The sequence below is a fragment of the Hemibagrus wyckioides genome, linkage group LG05 (assembly GCF_019097595.1).
Source record: "Hemibagrus wyckioides isolate EC202008001 linkage group LG05, SWU_Hwy_1.0, whole genome shotgun sequence".
Lineage (NCBI taxonomy): Eukaryota > Metazoa > Chordata > Actinopteri > Siluriformes > Bagridae > Hemibagrus > Hemibagrus wyckioides.
This window is the reverse complement of record NC_080714.1, coordinates 24,142,485-24,156,758: the sequence shown is the minus strand read 5'-3', so window position 1 is coordinate 24,156,758 and position 14,274 is coordinate 24,142,485. Positions and strand designations below refer to the sequence as shown.

At 39.4% G+C, this 14,274-nt stretch overlaps 1 protein-coding gene across 3 annotated transcripts in view; it reads left to right on the top strand.

Annotated features, from left to right (window-relative positions):
• tafa5l (TAFA chemokine like family member 5, like) overlaps positions 1–14,274 on the top strand; it is a 103,025-nt gene that overhangs the window by 21,942 nt on the left and 66,809 nt on the right. The window lies entirely within an intron of this gene.

Here is a 14,274-nt window from a genome sequence, read left to right as displayed (position 1 = left end):
GTCCTGATCTAGACTACTTTAAAAAATATATCTACTCATAAATATATCTACAGAAAACCCTCTGTGAATATATTCAATTTTTTTCAAACCTTCACTGAAATACAGAATGAAAGACATTATTGTTTTTCGACCTGATTTTTTTTTTCTACTGCTATTTATACCACAGAGCTGTTGAAGCCTCGATTCTACTTAGCGAGGCGTCGATTTCGTTTCTGTAACTTCACGGCTCAGAAATTTAATTTGCTTGCATGGTTTGTAGGTCTATAGTTACAACTTCCACAGTCACTTGTATGGTGCATGTTTAACATTTCTGGAAGGAGTCTCCAGTATCAGAGCTTTGTCACAGTCAAACCTTAAGTTCAAGGAAAGTCTTCATGAAGAACGGTTTTGAGGTTTCTTAGTAACACGACCAATTTCAAGACCAATTTTCACACCATGGAGTGACAACAGGAAGTAGCTTGTTCATTTGCAAATAATATTAATAAACAATAGCTGTGGAATTAAAACACTTCAGGAACTCCTGCTTGCAAAGTTTGGGGTGCCAATCCATCACAGACCTTCAGTAACATCTTTCCCTATTGTGTCTTATTCTTTTCATTCAAGCTAGTAGCTAAAGTGTCTACATCTAATTCCACACACTACTATACTAAATACTAAGCCCAGTACTAACAATGTTATTAGAATATTGTAAAACCTTGGGTTGGTAACGTGCCACAGCAATGTTTTTGATTCTTTTCCATGCTCTGCTGTGCTTTATTCCTTTCTTTTCATATCAGGTATTAGCTAAAATCTTTACCTTTAACACCACACACCACCACACTACATACTAAGCCCAATTCTAATCAAAACCTAGTCGCTTTCCAACAGAGGCACAGTACTTACATATTAACCCAGTGATATTACATGTTGCCACTAATCCCACTGAAATAAGTTGGCAAGCTAGCAAATGGACAAAATCTGTGAAGAAGCTCTTGTTACTGAAACAGTGCCCAGGGCTTAAACTCCTGCTGGTGGGAATCAACACCCACAGTTTCAGGACGTCTTTCAGAAGTAATTACAGCTTGTCTCATTTTGAATCCTGTGTCTGATCTTGGCTTATAAAAATAACTCAATTATAATGTTTGTGATGATAGGATAGAAGTTTTCTTTTTTCTCTCACTCTCTCTCAGGCTGACTGTCATTGATTTTGAGGTTGTAATACGCAGGGGAACGTAACAGCATTCACACGTACTGCAGATCCTTAAAAAGTATGAAGGCACCTTAAATCAATTTAGTGAAATATACACCCTGTTACAGAAAATGTGACCCACAGACACTCATTATCTATCTATCTATCTATCTATCTATCTATCTATCTATCTATCTATCTATCTATCTATCTATCTATCTATCTATCTATCTATCTATCTATCTATCTATCATCTCAGAATTTAAATTAATCAGAATTAAAGTCTATTTATCTATTCATCCATCCATCCATCCATGCAACCTTATGTAGCATCTCTCAAGATGATTGATTCTGATGGGAACGAAAATTGATGCATTGTTACTTAAAGAGTATCACCCGAGCACAGGGCTGTGTCATTCAGCTTCCCTACTACATTACTTTAGATATAATTCCATTAGATAACTGAAGTGTTGCTAAGCAACACATCAAAGGTTTCCCAACTGCAGCTTACTTTGATCCAATCAGATTACTCATTTGAAACCAACTTTTGTTGTTGTTGTTGTTGTTGTTTTTGGCTGTGCACACTGTATGTACTGAACGTAAAGAACAGCTACTCAACAATTTACAATAATACATTTAAATATTACAACTTACAATATTCCACTGAAAAAAATCCTTGCAGCATTTCAGACTTGGGATAGATCTCTTCTCTCGAGTTGAGGTGCAGGCCAGTCAAGTTCCTCCACACCAAACTCACTCATCCATGTCTTTATGGACCTTGCTTTGTGTACTGGAGCGCAGTCATGTTGGAACAGGAAGGGGTCATCCCCAAACTGTTCCCACAAAGTTGCGAGCATGAAATTGTCCAAAATGTTTTGGTACTATGAAGCATCAAGTGTTCCTTTCACTGGAACTAAGGGGCCGAGCCTAACCCTTGAATTTAATAATATAAAGGGGTGTCCCAAAACCTTTGGCAATATAGTGTATATTAAGTCTGTAAGGGAAAATATGCTGCTTGTTATAGCTACTGGTTATCATAATGATGTTACACATCATCTGTTAATGTTACACAATAGCTAGATTGTGATACATTTACACAAATCTATCATGATGTTAAAATTACACCATGTTGATTTTATGTTGTTGTTGCTGTTCCTTCGGATGCTCCGGCCACAACGGATCATCTAGTTCGCATATTTGATTTGGCACAGGTTTTACACCGGATGCCCCTCCTGATGCAACCCTACAATTTTTATCCCAGGGTTAAAAAAAGCAGAGTTAGTGATCTGAAGTTGATCATTTTCCATTATTTTAATAGCATCTCCTTAATTGTAAGTGGTAGCTCCATGGTAAAGGTGTTTGGCTACTGATCAGAAGGTTGTGAGTGCAAATCCCAGAACCCCCTAAGCTTCTACTGCAGGGCCCTTAAGCAAAGCCCTTAACCCTTAATGGCTCAGATGTGTAAATGAGAAATGTAAGTCACTCTGAATGTAGCAGTCGGCCAAATGGAATATTTGTAAATGTCTTATTCATTTTATACCACAGTAATTTGCCAATATTAATTAATTATTTCAATCTTTTAAATTATGATGCTGTTGAAAGGCCACAAAAATGTTCAAGTTATCACTAACATCTCAACAGCCGCAAACAGTCTTTCCTTTACGAGCCTCTTTCTCTTGAAGTTAATAAGAAAGCTTAATGTTACAGCTTTACTTCTGGCGTTTACGGAGCGCTGACACTGGAGACTCCTTCCATAAATGCTAAGAAACATCTCCTCACAGAACACTGCACCATATCAATGATTGCACCAGTTTTACAAACGATAACATATTAGAACAAGCTTTAATGTAAACCTGTGCTATCTGAGCTGGTGTTATAGAAAATGAATCATCTTCTGTCCAATCAGAATCAAGGATTTTGCTGTCGTTCTTGGTGAACTAACCTATTAAGACTGCTTAGCTTTGCATTTAAATGCTTTGCTATATTCCTTGAAGTAGTCGCAATGGGGTAACAATGAGAATAAAATGTTCCACCTGATTAATCATGTTTCAGAGTGGCATTAATGAAAGCTTGCTGATAGCTGTAGATATCCTACATCCAGTTTGAATTTTTGGACCGTGTTCTAATACACAGAGGGACCCAACCACAATAGTGAAGGTAGAGAATGCTTCGGAGAGACCTGGTGACCTTGTGGTATTGATATGGAAATGGCGAGCAGAATATTGAGGGCAGAATTTGCACCTGCATTGAACAAGCTCATGTTGAATGTCAGATTGCTCTGACCAAACTTAAACCATCCCCAGCACCTTCATGTGGCATGATGGTATACGTGTATACGCACGTATATACATCCTCCACACCCCCAAAGGATACACAGCAGGCTGAAGTACTCCATTATTTCATCATTCTATAATAGAATTGTTAAGAGCCATAGATTCAGTAATAGTCAGTAATATCAAAGGAGGTGTGGCCTGTGCATCTCTAGGAAGGAGGTGTGGCCTGTGTATCTGTCAGTCTTTGTAAAGGGTAAAAGGAGCTGTTCTCTCTCTGTCTCTCTTTCTCTCTGTCTCTTTCTGTGACTGTCAATCCCAAGAAAGGAGGTATGGTCTCTTTGTCTGTCAGTCTCAATGAAGAAGGCGTGGCCTGTGTGCATGTCAGCCGCAGTGCTGAAGGTGTTCCTGTCTTAGTGAAAGAGGTGTGGCTTGTGTTCTTGTCTTAGTGAAGGAGGTGTGGCTTGTGTTCCTGTCTAAGTGAATGAGGTGTGGCTTGTGTTCCTGTCTTAGTGAAGGAGGTGTGGTCTGTGTTCCTGTCTAAGTGAAGGAGGTGTGGCTTATGTTCCTCACTTAGTGAAGGGGGTGTTGCTTGTGTTTCTATCTTAGTGAAGGAGGTGTGGCCTGTGTTCCTGCCTTAGTGAAGGAGGTGTGGCTTGTGTTCCTATCTTTAGTGAAGGAGGTGTGGCCTGTGTTCCTGTCTTAGTGAAGGAGGTGTGTCTTGTGTTCCTGTCTTAGTGAAGGAGGTGTGGCCTGTGAGCTTGTCAGTCTTAGTGAAGGAGGTGTGGCATTTGTGTCTGTTGTTGTAAAGGAGGTGTGGCTTGTGTGTGTGTCAGTCTTAGTGAAGGAGGTGTGGCCTGTGTTACTGTCTTAGTGAAGGAGGTTTGGCCTGTGTTACTTTCTCAGTGAAGGAGGTGTGGCCTGTGTAAGTCTCTGTGAAGGAGGTCTGCCCTCTAGCCCTGTCAGTCTTTGTGAAGGAGGTGTGGCTTGTATGTGTCAATCTCGGTGTAGGAGGTGTGGCCTGTGTGTGTCAGTCACAGTGGAGGAGACATGGCCAACCATTCTTCACAGAAATATCATCAGAAATGCATCATATCACCAAAGTGTATTAAAAACACTGGATGTGTTCATACACAATACACTAGATCTTTGATCTACTTTAATTTGTACTGTATGGTCTCTGAAGGAGAGACACAAGCCCACAATGCAACCATGTACAATTAAATGCTAATTCTTTTTTAAATGCATATTTTCATTCCACAAATGAATGCTGTTCCTGAGCTGGATTATACAGCATATAAGTAGAGCCATTTAATGGAAGCAGAAAAGAGGCTTTAAAATTTGCATTTTGAAAGCTGCTGAATTCTGAAATATCAAACACTACTGAATTCATACCATTGAATTATATAGTGCTGAAAATCAGAGATTTAATTTCAGATTTTTTAAACTCATTTTAAGAAATTAAAAAACACCAATAAAAGCTTTTAGAATGTGAATTAGATATTTTGTTTTTATTTATTTATTTTAAAATGCGAGTTTTCGAACACCAACCAAATTAAGACAGATGCTTTCATTCAGAAGAATTTAATGGCTTTTCCAAAAAAATTGTTTTTTGCTTTCTCAATATTTCCCTCAGCCTTGCATTTCTCTACAAGGCACCATAAGAGAGGTCAAGACCTTGACCTTGGCCGCCATTTAGATGAACTTTGAAAGCACTCGTCACTTTAGATTTTTTCTACGTCCAAGGACGTATAGGAAGCATGTATGCGTTTGTGTGACTGCAATCTTAGTGTCTTTTCCACTTGATTTAATTACAGTGTCCTCCGAGGCCCAAGCTGTCATCTGCGATCACACAGCGTGACTGTGACGACATCCCTGATAACGAGGAAGTTTGTCAATATTGCAGCGTGTAACAAGCAGGCCGGTGATAGGAGAGATTTTCCTGAATAAAATCTAGCGTCAGAATTCAGTTCTTTCAAAAAAAATTCTTCACACACAAGTAATTGTCCTGAACGGAACACTGAACAGAGATAGACGAGGCTGGGACATATTACACTACATATCGCTCAACTCCTGCTTCCTAAATGGTGCCTCAGCAAAGCACTACAACACACACACTTACACTGATGCCTGAGTGGGTTTGGAGAAATTCTATCATGGAGGATGAAAATAATCTCTCTCTCCCTGCAACTTTCTTTCTCTCTCTCTTTCTTTCTCTCTCTGTCTGTCTTTCGGTCTGTCTGTTTGTCTCCCTGTCTCTCTCCCCCTTTTTCTGTCTGGCTGTCTGTCTATCTGTTTGTCTCTCTCCCCCTTTCTTTGTCTGTCTGTCTCTCTGTCCCTTTCTCTGTCTGTCTTTTGGTCTGTCTGTTTGTCTCTCTCCCCCTTTGTTCTGTCTATCTGTCTATCTATGTGTTTGTTTCTCTCCCCCTTTCTCTGTCTGTCTGTCTGTCTCTCTGTCCCTTTCTCTGTCTGACTGTCTGTCTCACTTTGTTTCTCTCTCTCTCTCTCTCTCTCTCTGTCTGTCCGGCTGTCTCTGTATCTCTCCCCTTTCTCTTTCTGTCTGTCTGTCTCTCTGTCCCTTTCTCTGTCTGTCTGTATGTCAGACTGTCTGTCTCACTTTGTTTCTCTCTCTCTCTCTCTCTCTCTCTCTCTCTCTCTCTCTCTGTCTGTCCGGCTGTCTCTGTCTCTCTCCCCTTTCTCTTTCTGTCTGTCTGTCTGTCTCTCTCTCCCCTTTCTATGTCTGTCTCTCTCTCTCTCTCCCCCTTTCTCTGTCTGTGTGTCTGACTGTCTGTCTCTCTATGTCTCTCTCCCCTTTTCTCTGTCTGTCTGTCTGTCTCACTCTGTCTCTATTCCCTTTTCTCTGTATGTCTGTCTGTATGTCTATCTCTCTCTCTCTCTCTCTCTCTCTCTCTCTATTTTCCCCAACAGCTATGAATATTGGCTCAAGATCAATATTTTAAAATGGAAATCCAATGCAATCCTAGATGGAATATCTTTTTTTCCCCTAAAGCGTAGCAGAAAATATCTGTCTAATAAAATTCTCTAGTTTTTTTTTTTTTTTTTAACTTATAGCTGTATTTTCTTAAAGATACACTGCAGGAAAGCTCTCAAAAGTCTGATATTTGCTACTATATTGTGAAGAAAACTCTGAGAGGATCCAGACACAGAAGGGAGTGAATTTGTGCAGGAAATATGCCTGTATCCTGTTCACCAATCTTACTGGATTATTCTTTTAAAGTTGAGAGTCAGTTGAGGGACCTTAATGGTTGGGGATTCGATTCCCATGTCCTCACTGTGTGCCCAGAGTTTGCAATTTCTCCCCAAGCTTCAAGAGTCTCCTCAGAGTACTCTGATTTCTTCCCCAAAGAGTCCAAAGACATGTGTTGTAGGCGGAGTCATCAGGCATCTCTAAACTGTCCGTATTGTGTGAATGGGTGTGAGATTGTGCCCTCTGATTACTTGCCACCCCATCCATGATGTTCCCTCCTTGTGTCCCGAGTCCCCTAGGATAGACTCCAGGTTCGGCGTAGGGTAAGTGCTACAGAAAATGGAAAAATGGATATGAATTTGCCAAAGTTATCAAGAAATCCCTCAGTGCTGCCCCATGCGCAGTATAAACAGCAGGGAGTACCAAGGCATTGAGGGGAGGGGCTGAAAATGAAAATAGGAAGTCATCCAACTTTCAAAATCACTGACAATACCTGTAAGATTTTTAGGCTGAAATCTTTGTACATCTCTACAACATTCTAGAAATGCAACAAGCATTCGCTATCAGGATTATAATTTTTTATAAAATCTAGCTGTAAGGAGCAATGGAAATACCTGTTGGAGTAATATGACTTAGGTTCAGGTTTCGGTTAAGATAGATAGATGGACGGACGGACCGACAGGCAGACAGACAGACAGACAGACAGACAGACAGACAGACAGACAGACAGATAGATAGATAGATAGATAACTGGATGGGTGGGTTCATGGATGGATGGATGGATGGATGATGGATAGACAGACAGATAGATAGATAGATAGATAGATAGATAGATAGATAGATAGATAGATAGATAGATAGATAGATAGATAGATAGATAGATAGATAACTGGATGGGTGGGTTCATGGATGGATGGATGGATGGATGATGGATAGACAGACAGACAGATAGATAGATAGATAGATAGATAGATAGATAGATAGATAGATAGATAGATAGATAGATAGATAGATAGATAGACTTTAATTCTTATTAATTTTAATTCTGAGAGAATATATTATTAGATGTTCTGTTTATTCATTTTTCATCTTCAGTAAGAGCGGTGGATCACGGTGGATTCAGACACTGTCCCAGGAACACTCGGTAATGGGAATAAATCCTGGCTGGGATGCCAGTCCATTGTCGAGTATCATGCACATAAATTTTATTTGGGGAAACAGAAACAATGATCCGTTGTGCTCCTTTTCAGAAGTCTGCACAGAAATGTACGAATTCTGTACATAACGTTCCCCGAGCTCTCTTTTTTAGGGCAGCTGTTGACATTAATGCATGGCGAGTTCTGAGTGCTCGATGTGCCGCTTCAGTAGATGTACAGACGCATGAGGCGCCCTTTTGAGGGTGCACTAATATAGCTATGCGCGGGGCACCGAGTGGCCCTAAATCCTGGTCCTGATGGCTCCCCTACGACGCAGCCATCTGTCATGGAGAGGACAGGAAATCAAAGTGTGCTTGGCTAAAGGCCTGAGAGCAGGCAGACAGATGAGCTGTCATCACCCAGTTCTCTGCCCGTTTATTTAACAATACATTTAGAAATGTCACTGCGCTGTCTGCATGGCCAGACACACACACGTACGTACGTACACACACACACACATATACATACACATACACTGTGTAGGTCTGCTCTTCCCGCTTTCATCATGGCAGTGTGTAGGAGTGTGTGTTTGTGAGAGAGTGAGAGACAGACAGACAGAGAGAGAGAGAGACCTTATATTATATTTGAATTTCAATAAATTACTGTATAAACCAACACTCATACCACATATGAATAAAACATAAGGTGTGGCTCTACATTCCTTCAAGCCTGTTTATTGTGTAGGCATTTATATATAATGCAGATGAGCTCAATGCTCTTACAGTACATGAAGGCTAAATGGTGGAGCGTGCTAGAAATGCAGTGTCAGGCTCCAGCCGTGCCACTGTAGCTAATGAAGCTCTTAGTGGAAAGGAATGTTTATGGAAAACTTGAAAACCTTTTAAGGGGAATATCAATTGTGACGCATGAAAAAGACCCATATTTCACAGCCGCGTGGATACGAATTTTATTCGTGTCAACTGCTGACCTGTTTCACGGCAAATTATGCTGTTCTGTGTGTTTCTACTCTCTCTCTCTCTCTCTCTCTCTCAAACACACATACACACGCACACACACATATAGAGCTGTGGAATTTTCCAGGGTTGCACTATGAAGAATAATAGCTTTTGCTTTCCTTATGTATGCAGTCCTTCACATACAGTTCTTTGAGCTCTTTATACACTGAGATGGAGAGGTCTAAAGATTTAGAGTCGGATAAATCCATAGGATATACCTGTACGCTAGGATTACATGGGTACTGATAATGGTGCAGTTTTGAAGTAACTCGTGAAATAACCTGCTGCTTAGATGGAAAAAATAAATAAATAAATAATAAAAAATATAAAAAACTTTTTTTTAAAAATAGCATGTTACCGAGAAACTTCATAAACCTTTTCCTGAATTATTTCTCAAATTGTAATAAAAATATATATATATATAATAATAATAAAAAAAATAATAATAAATTAATTTATAAATAAATAAATAAATAAATGGTGAGGTAAAATAAAAAAATGTGTGCACACAGAATATAAAGTGCTGACTCTTTAGACTAAAATTTGTAAGGAACTAAGTGGAAGAGACGTCAGCAAGTCAGACAGTTTTTTAAACATTTATGTTCATGTGGAGCATCTGCCATACGGGTGAACATCCTGTGTAATATAAACCTGTGATTTGCCTTGCAGCTGGAAGTACTGTACTCTCGGAGCTGCAGAAAATGAATGAAAAACACCTTCTTACAGTATCAAGTAGACTCGAGAATGCAACACCGCTGTGATTTAATGAGAAGGGCTAAATTACTCTGCCTACGTATATATATTTATCAAGATATTTTGGACGTGTACTTTTGCACAGATAGAGCGCTATGGAACGTGCATGTTTTATTCAGACACCTTTCTGCTTGTAAAGAGATGGTCTTGAGGGATGTCTGGTCATGTCCAGTCACACTTTGAAGTCCAGAGGTTGTCAGGTAGCTTGAGGCTGGAATGTTTCTATCTTTGTTGGTAAGTAAGCATCAACTGAGGAAATCCAGTACAGCAATAAAGAACAAAATAAACACACCGGATTGGTTGAACAGGTCTGATGGTGCACTTTGGGTTGGCCTGTGTCTGAGGATAGGGTTCCAGTAGTCTCAAAAGCCTGAACAAGCACCTGAGTTGGAGAGAAATACAGCGGAACCTCGGCATATGAATATAATTTGTTCTGGAGGTTCTCGTCTTTTCGTTCCTCTGAGATCTGTTCATCTTTAGCCGCTATATCTCTGAGTGGTTGAATGTTCGCCAGATTTCTATCAAATTATCATAATCACTAGCCGAGGAACTGATCAGATTTTAGAAGTGATTCTGAGGTCACAGCAAGGTCAAATTTCTGAGTAGTAGATTACTAACAAGAAAGACTGGAATTGTTGGCGGAGGCGTCCCTATTGACTTGTTCTAACATGTCATTGTTTCTATAGTAACAGATTTAACACACAGGAACCTGACACGAAATGGCATCATTACCAAATTGCTGTTACATGAATAAATCACTTCAAGACACCTCAAGACATGCAGCCTGACTGCATCAGAACTCATCATACCTCCCTATCACTGATAACAGCAAGGCTCTAACTGGTATTTTTCTCTAACTGCAGAGCTAGATGCTCGTAAAAATGTCTGTCTTGCTGGACCTTAATCTGTTAACAACAACGCTACAGTGGAACCTCGGTATATGAATTTAATTAATTCTGGAAGTGAGTTCTTAAGGCGAAAAATTGTATTGCAAAACAAATTTTTCCATAAGAAATAATGTAAATGCAGATAATCCGTTCCAGCCACACAAAAATATGACCAATGTTACCAATACAAAGCGTATGTAAACTGTATGGCTGCTTAAAAAGAACTGACCCAAGCCAAGCATTCCATGTCAAAGGTCCTCACAGGAAGTCGTGCCACCAAGCTTGAGCTAAAAACAGAACAGCCACCAATCTGTCAACAAAAAAAACGCCCAAAAAATCATCTAGCTTTTGAACACATGCCAAAGCCACCATTAGTATCGTGGGTTGACTCTTTCGAAACAGCTTTAGCTGACTAAAAAAACCCCTAAAATTCGTAAACACGCTTCGATTGGCTTCGCTTGGCTTTTGAACGTTTTGAACAGAGATACGTGTAAATTAGTCGGCTTTAGGTTTGGTTTGGTTCGTTCATATGCTGAAAATGCTTCGTATACCGATGCAAATTGCTTGCAAAATTTCAATTCTTAACGCGAAAATTCATAAGGGAGGGCATTCATATGTCGAGGTTCCACTGTAGCTGAATCCTACATTAGACCAAGATTTCATGTGTTGTCAAAGTAGCGTGATCAGAGTCTTTTCCATGGAGATGACAAGGTTTTGACACAGGTTGATATCACCAGGGCAGAAGAGCAGAAGTTTGCATCTGTTTGTATCCTTGGATCCTCTCAGTAGACCACATCTCTGACATAACTGTTCTTTTTCTGCCTGATTGTTTGGTAAATCTTTACTTTCTCTAAGCTGTCAATATCTGTTCTAACTCTGTTAGATGCGATACACTGACATCCTTCAAATCAGCTCTTGATGCTGAGACAATCCAGGAAAAACTTTTGGGTTTGCCAATGAACCTACCTTTCTTTCTTTCTTTCTTTCTTTCTTTCTTTCTTTCTTTCTTTCTTTCTTTCTTTCTTTCTTTCTTTCTTTCTTTCTTTCTTTCTTTCTTTCTTTCTTTCTTTCTTTCCGTCTGTCCGTCCTTCCTTCCTTCCTTCCTTCCTTCCTTTGAATAGACACATATAACGAGATTATCATCTGAGCTCATGTTTAACAGAATTTTATCATTACTATGTTAGATTGTTTTTTTTATTGGTACTTAATGTATTTCAAGGCCAGAGCTCTGTATTGTGACAGCATACCTGCATAGATTTGGTGAATCCTTTAAGAGCTGGTAATATAGAAGGTTTTCAAGGATTTATCAAGGACCTGATTTCTCTCAGGCAGTTTTTGATCATGAGCGATCGTGAATGGTGAGTGAATCAGTAAATGACTCACTCATTCGCTTGCTGCTGATTGGTTTTGCAGTTCCAAACCAACATGAAGAGATACTAGACAATGCACTATTATATCAATACGTTTATCCAGATGATATTCGGTCCAGACTTTTGGACATTTGGTCCTGTTTCATTCGGAAGGTCAGAGTTTGACTCTGTAAATCTTTTTAGTGAGGATTCATGAGTTAAAATTCGTGCCTTTCGCATTATTTCATTAGTAACCCTTTTTTACTGGTAGACATTTTCAATGAGTATCCAAAAGGGCAGTGGTAGCTCAAGTGGTTAAGGCTCTGACTGGAAGATTGGGGTTCAATCCCCAGCAGCTCACGCAAGCTGTCACTATTGGGCTCTTGAGCAAGGCCCTAAACCCCAAACCCCCCCAGCTCCAGGGGCACTGCATCATGGCAGACCCTGTGCTCTGACCCCAAGAAAGTATTGTATATGTGACAAATAAGGGCTACTTAGCTTAGTTTCAAGAAATGAAATAACAGTGAGTCTGATATAAAATGAGTTTTTCCCTCTGTTGGACAGATAATCTTACACAGACTTTTAGTGGTTAAAGATAAACACCTTCGAATTTTAGATGCTTCTTAGATGAACAAGCACTTGGTCCATCTCAGAGAGCAGAAATGGGTTTAATATCAATATTTAATTTGAACATTTAGGTGGAACAATCTTTTATATAAAGATATTGCCCCTTGTATACTAGGGGAAAACAGAAATACTTATATATAACTAGAAATCCTTAAAGCCCTGAGTGTCTACTTTCATATGAGCTTCATATTAAGCACCACTGTGAAGTGTGACATGGCAAAGACACTAAATATGTCCCACCCGTCCAGCAAAAACGCCCAATCAATTTCGCAAAAATGCTTGTCATGATTTTAACACTGGTTGTAGAAATAGATATAGATATAGTTGAAATTGCCTCTTTAGTAGTACCTAGAGCAACCTGATTTTATTTCATGGTATATGTCTTACATTTCATCTAATTTTAACAACTTTAAATCCCTGTTTCAAATCCTTCTGGCATATCCAAGCAGACAAGAGCCTGGCCTTATATGACTGAGCAGAACTTCCCAGGTGCTTTGCCAAGATGTCTGCCAAGTTTACAGACTTCACTAGGACTCCTAGGAAACCTGATTCAGCTCCATTATAGCCTGATGATTAGCTGATGAGATAACGCAGGTGGAATAGAATTAGATGAACTAAAGTAAAGTCGCACTGAAGCGCATTTCATTTCTGTGTATTTTTTAAGCATTAGGAGAAAGAATGAAGAGAGAGAGAGAGAGAGAAAGAAAGAAAGAAAGAAAGAAAGAAAGAAAGAAAGAAAGAAAGATAGATAGATAGATAGATAGATAGATAGATAGATAGATAGATAGATAGATAGATAGATAGATTAAGTCAGACAGTCAGTTTAGCAGCATAGCAGCATACACATTATTCTTCCTTCTCTCTATCATTCTTTCTCTCTCTGTCTGTCGTTGGAGTGTCTGCACACCCAAGAGGTTAAACGACAGACAGAAAGAAAAAAAGATAGAAAGACAAAAAGAAAGAAAGAAAGAAAGAAAGAAAGAAAGAAAGAAAGAAAGAAAGAAAGAAAGAAAGAAAGAAAGAAGTCAGTTTAGCAACATACACATTATTCTCAACAGTTCTTCCTTCTCTCTATTGTTCTTTCTCTTTCTATCTGTCTGTCATTGGAGTGTTGGCACACCTGAGGGGTTAAAAGACAGACAGACAGACAGATAGAAAGAAAGACAGACAGATAGACAGAAAGAAACAAAGAAAGAAAGAATTACAGAAAGACAGAAAGAAAGAAATTCAGTCAGACAGTCGGTTTAGCAGCATACACATTATCTTCTACTATTCTTCCTTTTCCGTCTGTTGTTGGAGTGTCTACACATCCAAGGGGTTAAAAGACAGACAGACAGACAGACAGAAAGAAAGAAAGAAAGAAAGAAAGAAAGAAAGAAAGAAAGAAAGAAAGAAAGAAAGAAATTCAGTCAGTCAGTTTAGCAACATACACATTATTCTCTACAGTTCTTCTATCTCTCTATCGTTCTTTCTCTCTCTATCTGTCTGTCGTTGGAGTGTCTGCACACCCGTGGGGTTAAACTCCTCTCCAATTCCCAGCATATGCTCAATCTACAAGCGCTTCTGTCCCTGCAAATCACTACAAACCTAGCAAGTGTCGGTGATAGGGGCCACATAGAGAGCTATAGCAGCAACACACCAGCCAAAGACTTCATGGCAAATGGAGAGCCTGGCAAAGCATGAGCCTAGATATAATTTGAAATTATGCAGAGCGTTAAACTTATCAAACTTTCTTGTATAACTCTCTTATATTCTGGATGCTTGAAATTAATCTTGACATTTCTGCAGACTCTTGGATCTCTCAGCAGTTTTCTTTAAGGAGCCGCAAAGACGGCATTGAAGAAGTTTCTAGATATAATA